Genomic DNA, 19,617 nt, shown 5'->3' on the forward strand with positions numbered 1-19,617 from the left:
CGTAAAAACGAATGTCATCTTAAGAAATTCTTGGTTTCAGCCAAATTATGCTAAACGACCATTATGCCAAATGACCATTATGCCAAATGGATTTATGCCAAACGACCTTATGCCAAATGACCTACCACCGGAGAAACAATATGTGTTCCAGTATGCGGATGGTCAAAAGACCAAGGCCAGCCGGCAATTCAAGTACATAAGGATTTTCAATCTAACCCCCCTTGATCATAGAATCAAGACTTGTGTAGGATCAGCAAGCATTTGGACTTGGTTAAATGAAGTGATTAAAACTAAATTTAAAAATAATTTGATATATGCAACAGATTTGTTGTCATACAGATTAGGTTACCGAAATTGTAAATATCAAGATCTGAAAGTTTCTTGATGAGGATAGAAGATTCCATCATAGCCAAAGCTTTTCATAACAGTTCTCACTTCTTCCAAATCAGTCTCCCAAGAATTTCCGAAAACGGTCTCTTGATTGAGAATTCTTTCGAAATCCTGAGTAAGTTGGTTTTCATTCTCTTCACGTTTTAAGACGGATCAAGAGTTTTAGATCATCGTCGATAATCACGGTTTCGAATTTCATTCCACATTTTGGTTTTACAATGCCTCTTACTTCAACAATGATTTTTTTTAAAGTTTCGAGAGCATTGTCAATATCATGTTTTGCTTGCAAAGAAATGTTAACATCAAGATAACTGTCAACATAAGTTTCATATGTGTTCCAGCTGGTTCGTAAATAATTGAAAGTGAAGCTGATAGGATTGAGAATCGCTCCATTAGATAAAATGTTGAAAAAAATGATGTCTAATATGCCTATGAATGACGATAGCAACTATCTCACAAGCCTCACCAAATCGATCATTACGATAAACAAAAAAGTTCGGATCTCTTTTGAGTTTGGATCCAAGTTGCAAATAAGTTACTGAAACTAACTACTATATGTATGTTTTTCACTATCGAAAATTAAACGGCTCGCCTTTAAATGGTAACAAAGATCTGGAATTGGAATGCAAATTTAGAATATTTTTAAAAAATATCTGGATTCATTAGAGAAACGTAATTGAAAAAAAAATGTAAGTGAATTTGGCACTAACTTGGACTGCTTCAACCATTTTGGTTTTTAAGGTTTTTCTGGTTTTGAACATTGCATCAATCATTTGATTCAATTGTTCGGTTAAAAAATCAAAATCAGAGGGAGACATTTAACTTTGAGGTGCATTTTCTGATGAATCTTTGTTTGAATTATCCATTACTCCAAAAGGTATAAGTATTATGCATTTCAGAAAGGTTCTAGCAAAGACTAATTTGAGACATTACTACTTTTGGTCCTTCGGTATAAAGCTTGGTACCCAAGTTTTACAGATTGCAGTACACTTTTCTCAGCATTTTCTAAATTTTGATATATTACCTCAAGTTATATTGAATATTGGACAAATGCAAGGGAAATGAACGTCTTTTATTTATTTTTTGTTTTAGCCAGTCTGTTTTTCTTTTCATTTTAATTTGATATCAATTAAGCATAGCATAGCATAGCATAGCATAGACTGACTGTACATGTCAATGGTTGCTACTCCGTGATTGATCCGAACCGGTAAGAATTGCACTTCGATCCAAATGAATAAGGGATGGGATTTTCCGCATATTCTCGAAGTGCAATTTTAGCAGCTCTCATATTATTGATCAATAACGGCGCCGGCCAAGTCCTTACAGTCAGTTGGGAAGGGTAAGGAACGTTATTGTGTAATGATCGTTGCTTCTAAAGACCGAGAATACCTCTGCATCTCCACAATCATCACGGGACAGGTTGATTAGTGAGGAAGGAAAAAGATCTGGGAGTCACCTTTGGTCGGTGATGCGATCCATGGATTAGGAGGGAAAATACGAAACTTAAAACTAGTGTTGCATTTTTGTATCGCAGTAAAAATATATTGAGAGAAATTATAAAAAAGTCGACATTCATAATATCGAACTATTCAGAGGTTATTTTTAGTAATGACGAAGACAAAAAGATTGCGTATATTAAAAGTGTATGTAACAGAAATATTGTCGACACATGTAATGACGAACCATTCAAAGTATGTTTGAAAATTAAAATAAAATTTAAAAAAAAAGTTACGTTGCAACAAAAAAATGTTTTACGTCGACATTCATAATGTCGAACTATTCAAAGGTTATTTTGATCAATGACAAAAACATAATGGTATATTAAGTTTGAATGAAACGCGAAAAAGTCGACACTTGTAGTGACGAACCATTCATAGCTTGTTCGAAAATAAAATAAAAGCTACTTATAGCAACGATAAAAATGAATTATCATAAGCATGAAACGATCTCACCAGTACTTCGTCCTCGGCTGAACACGAAGCTTTTCGCACTTGATTAACACGAACCGAACACGATTGGTCTTGACTCCGTTGCGCGTCCCACCGGAACATGCAACCGAATCAAAAGACCACGCACTATTGTCGTTTTTTTTTTTTTTTGCCCGCACTCGAATGACGCGAACCGAACACGCTTTGTTCTGATTCCGTCGCGCGTTCCATCGGAACACTCAACCAAATCAAAAAAGAACACGCACTCTGCTTTGGCCTCTGTAAAGCACCGGGCAAACGAACGAAGCCACCGAAAACACACTCCGAGCGCGCAAAAATGAATCGGACAGCTTGGGTCGTCACAAAGGACTGGGCAAACGAACGAAGCCACCGAAATACACTCTGAGCGCGCGAAAATGAATCGGACAGCTTGGGTCTTCGCAAAGCACTAGGCAAACGAACGAAGCCACCGAAATACACTCCGAGCGCGCGTAAATGAATCGGACTGATCTGGTCTTCGCAAAGCACTCATTTTCATTTTAATTTGATATCAATTAATTCAACAAACCTCCAAGGTTTAATAGAATGCCTTACTCTAAATGTGTGCTTGAAAATTAATAATCATCAACATGACTCACACAAAATGTATGGTGTTCGTATGCACAGCTCATTTATTTAATATGACGCCGTACACCCGATTCGGTTTTTGCACGGGGGATGCGTACCGTGCAAAAAAAAGTTTTCAATTCACAACTTCAAAAACCACGCAAAAAAAAATTCTCAACGTTTCATGCAAAAATAAGTTTTTGGCGAAAAAAAAATGTATGGAAACTTTTGTTGCACGGCCGTGTATGAAAAATCCGTGCAAAACCAGAATCGGGTGTATAAAGAAAGCTGCAGGAATGTTTACATTTGCATTAAATTTTAGTAAAAAGTAAAAATAAAGTACGTAGGACTTTGCGATGGCTCAAGCCAAGGTATCTAGAAGGGAGGTAGTTCAATGTGTCAGAGTGTTGAATTCGCCATTTTGAAATACCAGGTGATAGCTGGCTAGTTTGTCTAGGTACGAAGATTCTAACTAAAGACGTATCTCCAGACATTTTCACGGCCAAACTCCATCTCGCTTCGTTCGTCTTCTTGATTCACAATGTCAAGGAAGTAATTCAGCGTCCTAGGAAAAAATGCGGGAAAAAATTTTCACATTACTGGTAGGATTTGTTTTCCGTGGTAAACAAACCCTAACAATCCCATAGAAACAAAACATGCGAACATACTCGCCAGCTTGCCAGCTCGCCTGTACCTGACCGATTCTACCCCATTACCCCGAATCCCATTACCCCGAATGCCATTAACCCGAACGCCATTACCCCGAATTCCAAAACCCCGAATGATTCATCACCCCGAATGACATTACCCCGAATTCCAATATCATGGGGAAATGTCATCAATATCATCATTTGAAGATAATTGTAAATTCGGGGAAAAAGCATTCGGGGTGATGGAATTCGGGGTAATGGTACATTGGGGGTAATGGAATTCGGGGTGGTGGCATTCTGGGAAAAGGCATTCGGGGTAATGGGGTAGAATCGTTTTCACGCACTCAGAGTGAGTTTTTTTGGTTTGCGTTGTCGGAGCTCTGTGATTATCAACTGATGAGCCCGATTCATGCTTGTGATAACAAACATTTGTATCGTGGCAAGTTTACATTTATGTAGGCTTGATAATGCTCCTCAACATCATCAGAGTTCGATAACATACTCTAGAGCAGCGTGCGAGGGAGCAAAATAATGCTAAGCAGAGAGGCAACGAAAAATTAGCGAGGAAGATGCAGCACAAAACACAACAGATTAAAAATCCATAAAAAAAGATTGCTCTCACAATTCTCGATGACTGGCTTGTTCGAGAGGGACACTCAAGAGTTCTTTTGAAGCGTAAGTAGAGGTGAGCATCGCAACAAGAGAGAGAGTACCAGAAAAAAACCCGTATTTTTTACACTCTCTCTCGTACCACTTAAGGATCTGTGTTGAAAATTTTTAGTTCAATTTTTGCTCCTCAGAAAAACGGCAAAATTGCTTCATCTTTGCATGGCAGAGGAGTTTCTATCAAGCCTGCATTTATGTATCTGTAAAACATATATGAATGATCCGTCACTATAAGTACTACTTCACATAAGCTTTTGAAAACTGACGTTACAAGCATCGCATCACTTACCAATGTGGATCCTGATCATGTAACTTTTTAACCATCCCACTAGCAAAATTCCTTCCAATAAAAACGATGGAGATGCAGAGGTCGTCTTGGTCTCTAATAGCAATGGATAGCACACTAACATTCCTTCCCTTCTCCGATGACTCTAGGGACGTGGCCAGCGTCGTGTTTGATATTAATAAGTTTGGAGTCCTCGAAAATGCACATTGACAATTATGTGCTACTCCCAAACTACATCTGATGATTCCCTGTGCAATTTTGATAACACTGGTCTATTGCGGAGTAGCAACTACGAATTTTACGTTCATGAATGCTAATGCTCATGCTCAAATGTGAAAGATCTGGATTCAGATCTGGTCCTTTTTAAAATCTACAAAATGGGGGTAACCTGGGGTTTATAACAATTAGAACTCATGACTCTCCTAAGGCAACCTGTGATCGAATTCTTTTCTCGAGGTAATCAGTTTATGCAGTTTATGGTTAGAAATTGAGTTACATCAACGCCTCATGAAGAGTACAATTCAATTTTCTGCGTTACACTTAGCAAGAAAAAGTTGAAAATTCTTGCCAATAGAAACAAACAATTTCTACAAGTTGTCAGTATTGCAATAGATCAACGTAATAGTTAAAATTTCTTATAGTTGCAGTGGTTTACAAAAAAAGTGCAGTCACTTGAGTCTATACCATAAATGTTCTTAATTGCTCCTCAGTTACGTTTCCGATTCAAAAACCAAACAAACAATTAAACTAGAAAGGCGTCTGCAAAAATCCGATATTTCCAGTTTACTAAACAAACAAACGTGTTACAGTTTCCTTATCAAGATTATGACAGCTTGCAACTGACTGTCTCGGCACCACGATTCGCCCTCTATTTACTAATGAAGAGCAGACAGGATGATTGTTTTAGTAAGCAAACATTGCACAGAACAGAGCCCTGCTTACACTCATTGCTCAGTCAGACGACCGAACCCTGGTCGAGTTTATGGCGTAGTACTTACGCAAGCCACCCAGCGAGGATCGCAAGCTGAAGTGCATTACATTCCTCAGAAGTTTGGCTGGCGGTTCATTCAGGAAGGATGCTGTTCTACGAAAGCACAGTGGTTCCTGTTGCATTCAAGTACGGTCTGAATAAAAAAAATCGATGAATAGTTAATAAATTCATGCTATTCGATGTGTTTGTGCTTTACTGGCGATGCATTTTTATGTGAGAAAAATCGAACGGTAAAAATCTCCCAAAATTTTATCAGACATTTGAAAAGTAATCGAAACTTTAGAACAAAATAAGAGATTCAAGATCAATGAAGGTATTGTATGGAATCATGCTGAGAGATAATGAATTTGCTTTCTCAGTCTTGTTCTTTTAAAAAACGGCTAATGTTGAAGAAAAAATAATTAAAATAATTACCTACATAATCTCTTATTGAGATACTTTTCTATTTCATCAAATGAGGCTTGATTATGAGAAAAAACAACATTGTTTTCAAATAAATTTCGTGGTTTTCCACAAATTTTACGTTTGCCAAATCTCGGGATGTCTCGGGATGGACACTCTAGTTGTAACTTATGTATGTAGTCGATTTCCACTTACTTCACCTCACCTACCGAATACCTTACACCATCCCCCTTTTTCAGGGTGTTTTGAAAAAGCCCCTACTTTTATAGGACCTCATGATAAACGAACGACCCAATTAACTTGTATTATACGCGCTTTCCGATAATCTGAAAAATTTCTAAGATCAAATATAAATAAATCAGAAATCTTTCATGCTAATGTTGCTGACAGTTTTCTCATACCAAACATTAAGAATCCTTCCTATTTTTGAACTGTACATCTAAAAAAATCTATATTTGAGAATAAATGTTTGGTACAGTACAGTGGCGAATTGTTCATGCTTTGTTCCAATTTTTTTCTAAAGATTTTTTTAATCCACCACTGTAACAAAACTATTAAATTTTCGTTTCTACCATGTATGCTACGATAAAACAAGCTTAATATCAAGCTGCTTGTTTGGTAGGTATTGTTTGTTATTCAAAGATAAAGTTGATAGCTTGAGTTATGTTCTTTATATGAAAATATGATTAACTCATTGCGTTTTGAATAAGCCATAAAGAGTTACATTTAGACGAGTAATCCCAGGCATATGGACAAAACACTTGTTCAGGATTGATCGCTTCCAAGTCTGAGATCAATTATAAGTAAACTCTCTGCGTAACACCTCATAATACCTGAGCAGAACAATGAATAACTGCAACGTGAATACTCGTGACATTAGCACTCTATTTCTAATGTGTCTACTCTCTACCGCAACCAGGCAACACGATCTAGTAGGCGAAGATGTTTCACTCTTTCACTTTTTACGCAACTGTCAACCAGAGTACACGCGTTTCAGAAACATTAACGAACAACACTTATGAATGTTTTAGGAGGGCGAACACAAAATTTTGTACGGGAGTGTATGAGAGTACCACTGTGCAATGCCGACGTTGGAATACGACAAGCAAATTTATGATCTTAAGTCGTCTGGCGGTCAATACTACACATGTAGCTACTATGTTTCTAAGAACAGATTGTAACATGTGAACAAGTTGTGATAACACACCGTAAATGCGTAACTGCATTGAAGCGACTCACTTGTGGTGCACGTTGCCTTCGCCCCATTATTAGTTGAATAAAGAAATGATGCGCCACCCAACCGGTGGACTCCCTCTCGGATAGAACCGGATTTTGTTTGGGTTTTCGGACTGCTAGCAATCAGGACTTTGCGCTTGTGTACTGCGCCAGAGATCAATGTTTGTTTACATTTACGTGGCCCATGAGTGACTGACACTTTTCGAATTGCTTTACAGCGGATTTTAATCAGTGATCCACGAGCTAGCCAACTGCCGATACAATAGATTGGTGCAAACGAATGAAGCGTGTAATAGTTACTAAGTTTTTACAAAGTAAAATTTTCAAAACCGCCATTTGTCCTAGCTTTATATTGCTAGTTACAAAAACAACTAATTGTTTAAATATCAGCTAAATTGATGAAACACAAACTCCTAAATTATGCTTTTTGGTAATAAATTAGATTGCATGAAAAAGCGTCTACGTACATTGTTAGGATTTTCCACGAATTGTATTGTAACTTTATCAAAGATTTCGTCAGCCGTGTTACAAAGCTACTTAAATAGCATGTTTATATTTTATTTAATAAAATAACAATACTTGAAAAGAAAAGAAAATGTTTGTAATATTGTTCAAAAGAAAAATTGAATACCATTTTACAATAGATCAAAGTCGAATCAATACTGTAATAAAAACTCATTCCGCTGAAAGCGCTTATAACCGACTTCGACGTTACAGACTGAGGGATCCTTATCAGGGGGCAGGTCCAGTCTGAAGCAGACTCATTGCAATGCCTTGTCCAAACGAGCATCGTCTCTATCTGTGTGGTTCAGAATATCAAAGCAATCTGGTCTGAACCAGTTCGATTCCAACGGGCCACATAGGCTTATCACAAACCGTGTGCGATTCTCCGCAATTAGAATAAAGCTCAATAAATTCCATTTATTTCTTCGTGATAATGCATCGAGCTTTGCGTATTGCACACTTAAAGCAGCATAACGAAAGAATATTGTTTGGAACTTTCATTTTGATTCAAATTTTCTATAAGTTTTCTTCACGAAAACGACAATACACGAATCCCATTATGTCAAAGATCTAGAATCATAGAAAAATCTCACTCAAACAAAAAATTAAAAATAACCTACAAAAACAAAACTTAGTTTCCTTTTTTAAGGTGAAACAGTTTGAAACCTAACTTGTAAGATTGCACTAAAATTTCAAAAGGCACTGATCTCGCGAAGGAAGCATCCAACAACAGTGTACTTTTTATTTAGGCTTGGTGCACTTGCAGAAGGCTTAAAGTAAGAAGATCAGGATCATTTAATCACTAATTATCCAGTTTAGTGCCTTTTAAAACGCGAGTTGGCCATTATAACGGCCATCCTTAGATTCCGAGAGATTTCACCTTAAGTAGGAGACAAAAAAAATCTTATTTTCCCATATAAATTTAAGGACAGGTGGCTGAACTACAATCCATTTTTTGTATGTTTCCGTGGATCTCAATGACAGTGTAGTTATGTTAATAAATAGAATAACAAATTAAATTCATCACAATATAGGGTGCCGGTGCCATTAGTGGACTACCTAAGCTATAAAAAAAATCATAACATAATAACGGAAAGTCTTAACAGAGATCTTTTGGCGTCAACAGAAAGATTTCAATCTCTACTATATGGAAAAAATATAAAAAGAGTTATAAAATTATTTTTTGAGCATAAAATCACTTGAGCCACTATTGGTACACGTGTTCCAGTAGTTGCGCTAGTGCTCCAGTAGTAGACGTTCGGGAATGATACAGGGAATTTTTAACAAAATAGTTATTTTCACATAGGTTTAGCATTTTTCCTTCGGAACAGCAACTAATATCTTTCGAATAAAGCATAAAGATTCTCTCTGGGACTTTTCTTCATTTTCATACATCTATTTTAAAAACTGCTTCCATCCGTTGATCCACTACTGGAACACGATAGCAACTACTGGTGCAAGGGAGCGAATTTTTTGCGTTAACTTAATTATTTATATGATAACTTAACATAACATATAAAGCTGAAATTTGGCAAATCGACTAAACTAGAGGCGATCTATCCACCAAAAATATCGAAAAATATACGTAGATGAAAAATATACGTTTTATTCCATAGTCCAATCTACTGGTACATTACAACCATTGGTACCGGTACCCTATCTCTAGACTCGTCTGAAAAATATAAAACTGACGCCATGAAAAATAGGTTACCAAAATCAAACAGTAAACTTGCGAAAAATAGTACTGATCCTAAATCGTATATCGTGTGGCAGGTACGATGTTACTCTATGCCATAGGAAGAGGAAATTTCCATCACGAAGAGATCCTGGATCGACCGGGAATCGAACCCGGACACCTTCAACTTGGATTGGCTTTGTAGTCGCGGAATCTAAAAACTCAGCAAAGGAAGGCTCATGCTACACAGTTCGAACGAAACGTGTAAATTTCTGAGACATATAATGCACATAATTGGAGCGTGGAATATCATAGATATTTACATGATATGTCATGTAAACTTCAATAATATGTCATTTAATTGAGCAGGATCCTGAGTGATTACATGACATATAACACATGTTTACATGATTTCAAACTGAAATTTACATGACATCATGTTTACATCGCATAAATGAAGTTTACATTACGTGTAATCCTCATTATTTTTAACTGTGTACGTTACCTACACATTTGCTTCATGGAAAAATAAAAGTTTAATATTTTTCGAAATATTGCAAATTTATTATTGTCAAAAAACGGTATAGGGATGCATAGAAATAAAAATAAGAAAAATCAGAAACCAATTGTCCTAAATTTGTGAACGTATATTATTGTTTAGAATGTACTAAGATAATTTAAAATTTTCTTGTTCACGACATATTCAACGAAAAACGATATTTAGATCAAAAGTAAAAAAATGGGTGTTAAAATGTTAAAAAGTTTCTAAATAAATCATTGAGAAAAATGGTGGATATTGTGGAAAACATCTGATGCACATGTGGTTAAATTCCTGCTGAAAACAACGGAGATATTTCTAAGAAAGTTTCCGAAAGACTTTAAAAAAAAACCTCGAGTACCGTGATGCATCGTTACTCGGCTACTTAAGCATCGCCAAAACTTTAAACACTATTTTGAATATGTTTCTGTCACTTCTGGTATAACTGTTATTGTTATTCACATAGATACATGCTAAAACTTTGAATCTTGGGAAAACAATTTACTGAAAAATGCAATTATAACATGGAAAACGTTAAATTGATGAAGCATATCGTGTTTTTAAATCCGGACACATGCATCAAAATGCCGGACACTTTTGAACCAAAATCCGGACAGATGCGTTTGGGTTGAAAATAGAAATGAAAAACTTATAAAAGGCACTTCACTATAACTGAAAATCTTCAATGTAATGAAATTAGATGGATACATTTGCACCCATGGTTCAAAATGTTGGCTAAAATTATTTTTGTTTTACCTGCACCCCTGTCAACATCCTGGATTTGAGGTTCACGGAAATGATCCACAAGATTAACACTTTCCTTCTGTAAATCCATTCACAAGAGATTGATTATACTTTTTGTAATATTATTATACAACTTTTCGTCAATTTACATTATATTTTATGAAACGTCCGGGTTAATGATCACTTGCCTATAAATCCGGACAGAATTTGAGGCAGCCTATTTTCACACTAAGAATGCTTATTTTCACACGTTTTCTCACTCTATCTTGTACACACTAGAAAATTATTACACAATACACTTCTTAGAGACGAACAGTACCAAAATTGTGTAATTTAGGAACTTCGTCGCAAGTCAGAAGTGGCTGATTTGTAGTCGAAATTTCTACTACAGGATTTAGTTCTTTGCAGGAATGACACCGACCTGGTGCAACCAAATTGTTTTTATTTTTAATATATTATGATGAAACGAGGAATTAAAATGATCAGCAATATTAAAATTTAAGATTATTAATTACAAGCCAATATTTATTGTTCGATTTCATATTTAATTTAATGAATACAACAAGAGTGTGATACCGTCCGGATTTTGATTCACCACGGTAATTTTCTAAATTTCTTCAAATATTTATCTAGGAATTACTCAACATTTTTATTTGAAAATTCACACAGAAAGTCCTTAATAAAATCTTGATGAAGCTTCCACATAAATCACTGAAAATTTTTTTCTAGGGATTCCTCCACGGATTCCTTCAGAAATTCTTAAAATAGGTCATCCTGGAATTCGTGAAATTCTCTTGTTTTCAGTTACAACTCTGGGAAATCTTCAAGAAGATTATTTCGATGATAAGCTGGCACAGGGAAACATCCACACCTGAAAATGTGAGTTGCTCGTTGTCAGTATTGACGTTAAAGTTTTGCCGATTTAAACTGCCCAACAGCGCACAGTACGTCGAGTAGTATGGAGTATGGAGTATGGAGATGCGGGACAAAAATCAAAACTGGAAGATCAAGCCATTTAAACACCTTGGTATGCAAAGGAAAATTGTTTCTGGTCAATAGAGCTACAATTTGCATAAATTATATATGATATACGCATAATCGCAAAACTGTCTCAAACACCAATTTCATTATTTTCCAAGAAAAACCATGAAATTTGTACTTTTATTGCTCATAGTGATGTAAGAAGTTATTTGCAAATATGTCTCTTCTCACTCGTAGCTGTAAAAGTGACTTATAAGCCTTCATGCAAAAAAATCGATTTTTTTTTATATAAAATTTGAGAAAAATCTTGGAATCTCATTTTCATACGTGTGCTGGTTAAGGAGTATATCTAAAAATAGTCAAAAATCTCAAAGAGTTGCAGGGAGTTGCAGCTGTATCTTTCAAACCTCTTAGAAGACAATCTAAGAAACATGTTTGTGCGTTATTTAGGCTGGAACTCGGTGGAACTTTTTTTGAATCGATAATCAAATTACATGTTAGAATTTCATAAGTTTGATTTCATAGCCAAATCAACGTGCCGATTTCTCATATTCAAAGTAAAAACTTGTGTTCTTATCACATCAAATATAATTTATCAACCTTCAGCCATGTTCTCTTTTAGTTTTTAATTGAATAGATTGATTTCAACATTCTCCGTGCTAGTTGAAAGAATTGCTGAAAACATGCGACGAGAATTAGTTTTTCTGCTACTCCGACAACTGTCACTTTCAACGCTTGTTGTAATAAATCGTGTGCTTTGTTTGGCTTATAAATACTTGTTTCAATAACGGATGCTATCTATAACACTAAATACTTATTATCGCCGGATAAAGTAACTTGAAATTTGATTTTTGTCTATGGAGCAACGCACTGTGCAGCGGCACAACTCACCTCCCAAGGCATCTCATCAACATTACATTGCACTTATGAAGGCAACAGGTGCATTGATGGTGACGGTTCATGATCTCTGGGAATTCCCCCGGTATTTTCTTACCATAATCTGCCAGACAATTTTCGAAGGTTTCCTCAAGAAATTACTCAAGAAGACCCTCTTGAGTATTCTTTTTTTTATAATTCCTTCAACAATACTTCGTTGAAATGAATCCAGAAATTTTCTCAGAAATTTCACAAGAATCTCACGAGTTAGGGAGGTATCGAGTTACAAAACACAAAACCAGTGCAACTGCGATTTATGGAACCATCGAGGAAGCCATGAAAACCAACTTCTACTATGGTTTTCTAACTCGAGATACGGAATATCGAGTATGGGAGAATTAACGGTATGTAGTATTTTTTTTAAGTTTCAGTAGGATTTCTTAAAAGATAACTTGAGTATTTTTTGCATTTTGACTAAAGAATTTATAGTCTGAGAAATTTATAGCAGACCACAAAGTTTTAAAAGTAGCCTTTTTAAGTTTTATACAGTACCAGTGAGTGAAACGTGCTTGTATAATCCTGATGAAGCTATTGCGACATCGAGAATCCTAAACTGCATGTGCTATGTGATTTTAGTATGAAATTGATAAATGTCTGTCTGTCTTTCGCAACCCTCAATATTGGCTCCCATAGGAGTTCAATACATTCTGCAAACTCCCAATATAATACAAATGCACGTACGATAGAGTGCCATTTCATTAATACGCTCCAAATCGCTTGTTTTTCAGAGCCAAGATCGGGTGTGTCGTGCACAGGATGCAAGACACGATGTCAACCTTAGCGACACATTGGGGATGCACTCGCGATCCAGCTAGGAAAATTATATAGCAGGATCCGCAGAAAGAAATAAAAAACGATTTTCACAATTACACTGATAGGCAAAATAAAGTGCCCACCTTACCAGTTTTCGAATTTCTCTCATTGATTTGGTTCAAATTAAAGTTAACACACTTAAATCTTTTTTGATATTTTATTTTTGATATTCTTTTAAAGTTACACTTACGAAATTTTGATAAAAAAAAGAATTTTACTCAAAGAAACAGAAAATCAATTTGTATTGAAAAAAAATATATAGTGACAAAATAAAGTGCCCACTTCCTTCTTGGCCCCAGAAAAGATGAAGAATCAAAGAAAAATCAAAAGCAATTTAATAGTTAATGTATCCTCCTTTGGACTTGCTGGAAGCGCTTCGGCATGCATTTCACCAGGTTTTGTAGGTGTTGTGGATCTAGTTCTTCCCAGGCGCACTCCAAGGCTTCAAAATAATTATTTTTGTTGATAACACCAGTTTTGTCAACCCTGGCATCGAGAATCACCCACAAATTCTCGATGGGGTTGAGGTCTGGGCTTTGTGGAGGCCATTCCAGCGGTTTAATCCGACAAGACCGGCAGAAAGACTTGGTCTTCTTGCCAGTATGCTTCGGGTCGTTGTTCTAGAGAAATATGAATTTCTCTTCAAGGCCCGTCTGGATCAGCGAAACCTCCAGATTTTCCCGCAAGATGTTGATGTAGGCATCTGCCGTCATTATTCCGTCGATTTTCTCGAGGCTTCCTACTCCACCCCATGAAAAACATCGAAAGTGTATCGTTCAATTCTTTTACGCGCAGTTTTTGATTACAACATTGGCATTTGTAAAAATATGTATAAGAACAAGTAGGGTGGATCAGAATAGAATAAATTAAAGTAGAGTAAAATTGAATAGAATAGAACAGATTAGAATAGAAAAGAATTAAATAGAATTTAATAGAATATAGAATATAGAATTATGTAGATACAGATATGTAATGTTCGAATGTTGCGATCAAGTTCAGCTATATTGATGTGTATATATTTCAATTATACTTTGGCCCTTTTATAATGTCAATCTAGACAATATGTGTACGTGTAAATTTTGTGCAACTTGCTAAATTGAATGAAATAAGAGCAACCGCAGAGGTGTAATGATTATGTATGCACCTAACCGTTGGTTATAGATGAAACGGAATTCACCATGCAATATTCTTTCCATACACTTCAAAAGGGCGTATCTGCATATCCTGTCCAAGAATTATTCATTCATATTTGAATGCTTTGGACAATTTCCTAAAATCACTATCAGGCGTTAGATTGTTAGATATAATTGTTCGTGTATTGGTTGATAAGTAATAACTTAACATAGCATTGGCCCTTTCCAAATGTCGGTCGAGATTTTTTTTATGAAAATGTTTTTCAATATATAAAACCAGATAAAAAAAATCAAAACCACATTTTTTGTATAATCTCTTTGTTTAAGCAAGTAAAAATGGCATATATTCAGTGATTTCTATCATATAAACTTCAAAAGGGCGTAACTCAAAATTCTGCCTAAGGATTTTTTTCAAAATCGGCCCAGAGGTGCGGAACAACGTTAGAAATCAACTGCTGACTGCCGTTTGAATGGTATATTTTATTTGATAATAACGGTAATTGGAGCACCGTGGTACATCATAAAACATGGCTGGCCTGAAAATTTGTTTGAGAAGAAACAGCTTGTTCTTGAGACAAAGTTTTGATTTTCTATGTTGAAACTTTGAAACAAATGTTGAATAAAATAAATAATAATTTAAGACATAAATCGTCGCAATCTTTTATTGCCACGATAAATGTGACGTATATTAGGTTATGTTAATTGAAAGCGTTTTTTTTTCTCTTATAAGCTGGTGAACTCAATTCAACTTAACTGCTACGACAAATGAAATGTATATAATAAATATTGTTACAAAATGTTAATGAATGGTTGATTTAGCTTTACCAAATTAATGATAGTGTTTTCTAACACAGATTACATAGATATAAGAAATCAATGTAATGTTTGGAATGAACATTTTTTAATGGAAAATTGAATCCACAATAGCTGAGAATGTATTTTGTTTTTGCACGGATTTCCATACATTTTTTTCTGCCAAAACCTTATTTTTGCACGAAACGTCGAGGAATGTTGTTACTTTTTTTGCACGGTTTTTGAAATTTTGAAATGAAAACATTTTTTGCACGGTACGCATCCCCCGTGCAAAAACAGAATCGGGTGTACTGTGTTAGACTTCCCAAAAACCGTAAGGATTTCTCTAGCAAATGTTTGAACCTAAATTCAGTTTCCAAATCTTATCAACAGGGAAATACGAATGCTTTATTTGAGCATTCACGAAATTCATGACCAGCAAAATACAGGATGTACACGAAAACTTTTGGACACATGCAAAAACCTAATTCAAACTTATTTAAAATGTAAAAATGACCAAAAACGATTTATTTTTGTGTGACAAGGTGCAGAAATCTGTAACGGGACTGACTTTTACATTGAGGGATAATTCGTTTTGATAGTTTTTTTTTTTTCATATCTTACCAGATCAATCATTTTCAAATTCAAATTTTTTTCTCGTTAGTACAGTAAATTAATAATTCTCGCGTTTAGTATCGTGCATCTGCAGTGATCGATTTCTCTTCATCGATTTTCTCTTTGCATTACTACGTGAAAATCAAACGATTTTCGTAAATTTGCTAAGCGGTACGGGTTAATAGTTCCAAAAAACAATAAACAATGACCTATGATGGATTTCCCAAAACCAATAAGGTATGCGAAAAAAAAATTCAAACCCTAAACTAATATCCAAATCTTGCAGTGCTCAGTCCCATGAATGAACATCGACAGCGGCGCTGCCTCCAAACTAGGCACACTTCTTATCAAATTTCAACCAAAGGAGGTCGACCTACTGGATGAACAATTCTGCGTGATTGTAGTAAAGCTAATTCAAGCTGGCGGGTGCATCGAAAAGTTCCATCCCGCTTGTGAACCGGATTGGGCCAGTTGCTCACGAATGGATTGCGCGATAACACTTCATCCGCCTGATAATTCACGACATAAACAATTCCATTCCAGACAATCGCTGAACCTTTGGGTTGTGGCCTATTCTATACGTCTACTGCAGAACTTCCAGCTGATAAGGTTCGCAAACCAGCTGGGAATCACGTATTGGCGTGATGATGGTGGTGCCAAACCGGTGTGCTTATTTTGAGCAAAAACCACTTATTTCTATTTTGAGTTTTTGCAACCTCAGGTTCGGATCGCACAAGCCTGACCCTGACGGTATACCCAATACGCTGCTTCTTCCCCAAAGTGCTTCTTAAAAAACGTATGACTTTCACGCCACGCAGCGGAGTGAGTGTACTTTGGGTCTTCATAGCTGATAAGATTGGAAAACTGACGCAAACTGGATCGACTGCGGATCTTATTGGGGGGTAAATCAGCACTGTCATAGGAAAATTACCTATCTTGAATGGTATGGTTTGCTTGAAAGCAGCAGTTCTTGACATATATGTAAATTGAACATTATTTAATTACTTTGTGGCTATTATTTTAAACATTACATTAATTTCTTATATCGCGGCGTTTTTCATTAGAAAACACCAAATCATCCAAATTTGGTAAAACTAAATAAAGCTCTTTAATAAAGCACAAAATAACATTTTGTGAACAACATATTACGTTTCATTTGTTGTAGTAGTTCAGAATCTTTACAAGTTAGTTGATTACACCTGCTTATTAGAGGAAAAAACGCTTTCAATTAACTTAACCTAAATATATAACGCTTTTATCATGGCAATAGAACACTGCATCGTTTTTTGTATAAAATAATTAATAATTTTATTCGACAATTTTTTTTTAATCCTCTGTATAGCTTTCTTTCTGGTATTGCAACAGCTAGTCCATATTGGTACAGCATACAACATGGTTGGCATGAAAAATAGTTTGAAGATCAAAAGCTTGTTTTTAAGATAAAGTTTTGATTTTATGTTAAGAAGTGGATAAAGACATTTTACATATTTTTTACATTTGGCTTGAATGCCCTCGATGTGAGTTTTATCTAGCATGAGCCCTAGATACTTAACTTCATGGGGGACGGACCTGGTGTACTGGTTAGAACACTCGCCTCTCACGCCGAGGACCTGGGATCGAATCCCATCCCCGACATAGTCACTTATGACGTAAAAAGTTATAGTGACGACTTCCTTCGGAAGGGAAGTAAAGCCGTTGGTCCCGAGATGAACTAGCCTAGGGCTAAAAATCTCGTTAATAAAGTCAAACCAACCAACTTAACTTCATCTGACCAATTTATTGGAACCCCTCCCATCGTAACCACATGTCTACTTGAAAGTTTAAAAATAGAGCTTTTGGTTTATGAGGGAATATTAAAAGTTGAGTTTTAGAAGCATTCAGAGAAGTTTTCCATTTTTGCGAGTATGAAGAAAATACTTCCATTTTTTGCAATCTACTACAGATGACAGGCAGGCTTCGTCCTTTAACGGAGTAGTAATTCGGGTAAGTCAGCTTTAAATAAATATATTGCATAATATTAGCCCCAAAATGCTGCCTTGCGGAACACCAACTCTTACAGAAAGTCGTGGAGTTCGGATAATTAACCTGAAGTGTACGATTTGACGGATAACTTCGGATTATTCTAACAATGTATGTTGGAAAATTAAAGTTTTTTTTTAATTTTACAATCATGCCTTCATGGCAAAAACTGTTGAATGCTTTTTCTTTGTCTAGAAGAGCAAGACCAGTAGAATAGCCTTCAGATTTGTCGAAACCAATTAAATGAGGGATTCCACGGAGGCATGCAAGTCGATTCTGATCGACCATTTCAAAAATATCTGAAACTTTGCACAGTTTTCCAGTTCCATCTAAATCGTCATTTTCCGATATCAAATCTTCAAGTTGAGTCACGACTAACTTTTCAAAAGGGTGTATGTGAAAATGGTTCAAAAATATTCAAAAAGCTGCACAGCAAAAACGGTTCGTTCGATTGTTAGACAACTAAAGAAACAAAGTTAGACAACTAAATAAAGATTCCAAAAAAAAATACACACAGTAAAAAAAATTTTTTTTTGCATTAGAAAACATCATTTTTGTCACAAAAACTCAAATATCTCAAAACCCTATCGGAATACCAACGTAATTTTTGGAGGGAAAACGGTCCATTATATGTCATATTTTTTATTGTACGTAACTGAAGAAAAATTCTCTTAATAGTGTTGAAACCTTTTGATAAAAGGAACCTATAAGAAATCTAATATTGAAGACAAAAGCTACAAAAAAAGTTTTCTATACAGGTATACGACTAGTTTACCTGCAAAAAGTTTACCTCGTAGAGAACAAGGCGGGTCTATACCCAGGTGATCTAGTATACGTAAAGCAGGTCGGTTTTCTCGGCGCTGGTTTTCTCCACAAAGTTAAAATCTGATTACACCTGGGTATAGACCCGCCTTGGTAGAGAATAGACTTTGTTAATCATATTTGGGAGAAAGCGAGTAACTTCAACAACATCAAAAACATGATAGGTACATACCATGAACATACTCACGAAAAAGCTAAAAATATACTACCACTATGGTTATAAAAGATTTAATTGTAAAATTTTTCTTCAGTCAAGCAAACGACACCAAACTAGTCAGTAAAAACTTAAAAGTGATTTTGTTTATTAAAATCTAACGAGCAACATGAGTAGTCGCTTTCTCAACTGTTGCAGGCCGTTTGCAGAAAAAAAGTGTTCGAAAGAGCTACGAAATCTCACCGAAAGCACCATAGATAAACTGAAAGCGGCTGGTTATGCTCCAATGTCTACATTGAATACAAATTTACGCATTTGTACGTCCTGCCGTTTAAACGTTGACAAACGTGTAATCTGTACATCATCGGTGGATCAGGTTGCAGGAAGTTCGAAAACAACAACAACTGAGGAATTACTAGATGCAGGAGGAATTACTAGATACCCCAAAACAGAAAACCGACTTTTGATTACATGAAAAATAATATATCCATTCAGAATAAATCCTTTGGCAATCTATCAAGTGCAATCGATAGCTAGGATGCCAGTACTTGTTTTAAAAATATAAATTATAATTCTTTGAAGCAGAATATATAAATATTCAGGTTTTCTTCGAAAAAACTATCAAAGTTACCCCGTGTTACGGTACTTCATTAACAGATGAGACAAAAGAAAAAATAATTCAATATTTTGAAGACGATGAAGTAAGTAGAGCTATGCCTGGCCAAAAAGATCATGT

Source organism: Aedes aegypti, chromosome 2 (assembly GCF_002204515.2).
Source record: "Aedes aegypti strain LVP_AGWG chromosome 2, AaegL5.0 Primary Assembly, whole genome shotgun sequence".
Taxonomy (NCBI): domain Eukaryota; kingdom Metazoa; phylum Arthropoda; class Insecta; order Diptera; family Culicidae; genus Aedes; species Aedes aegypti.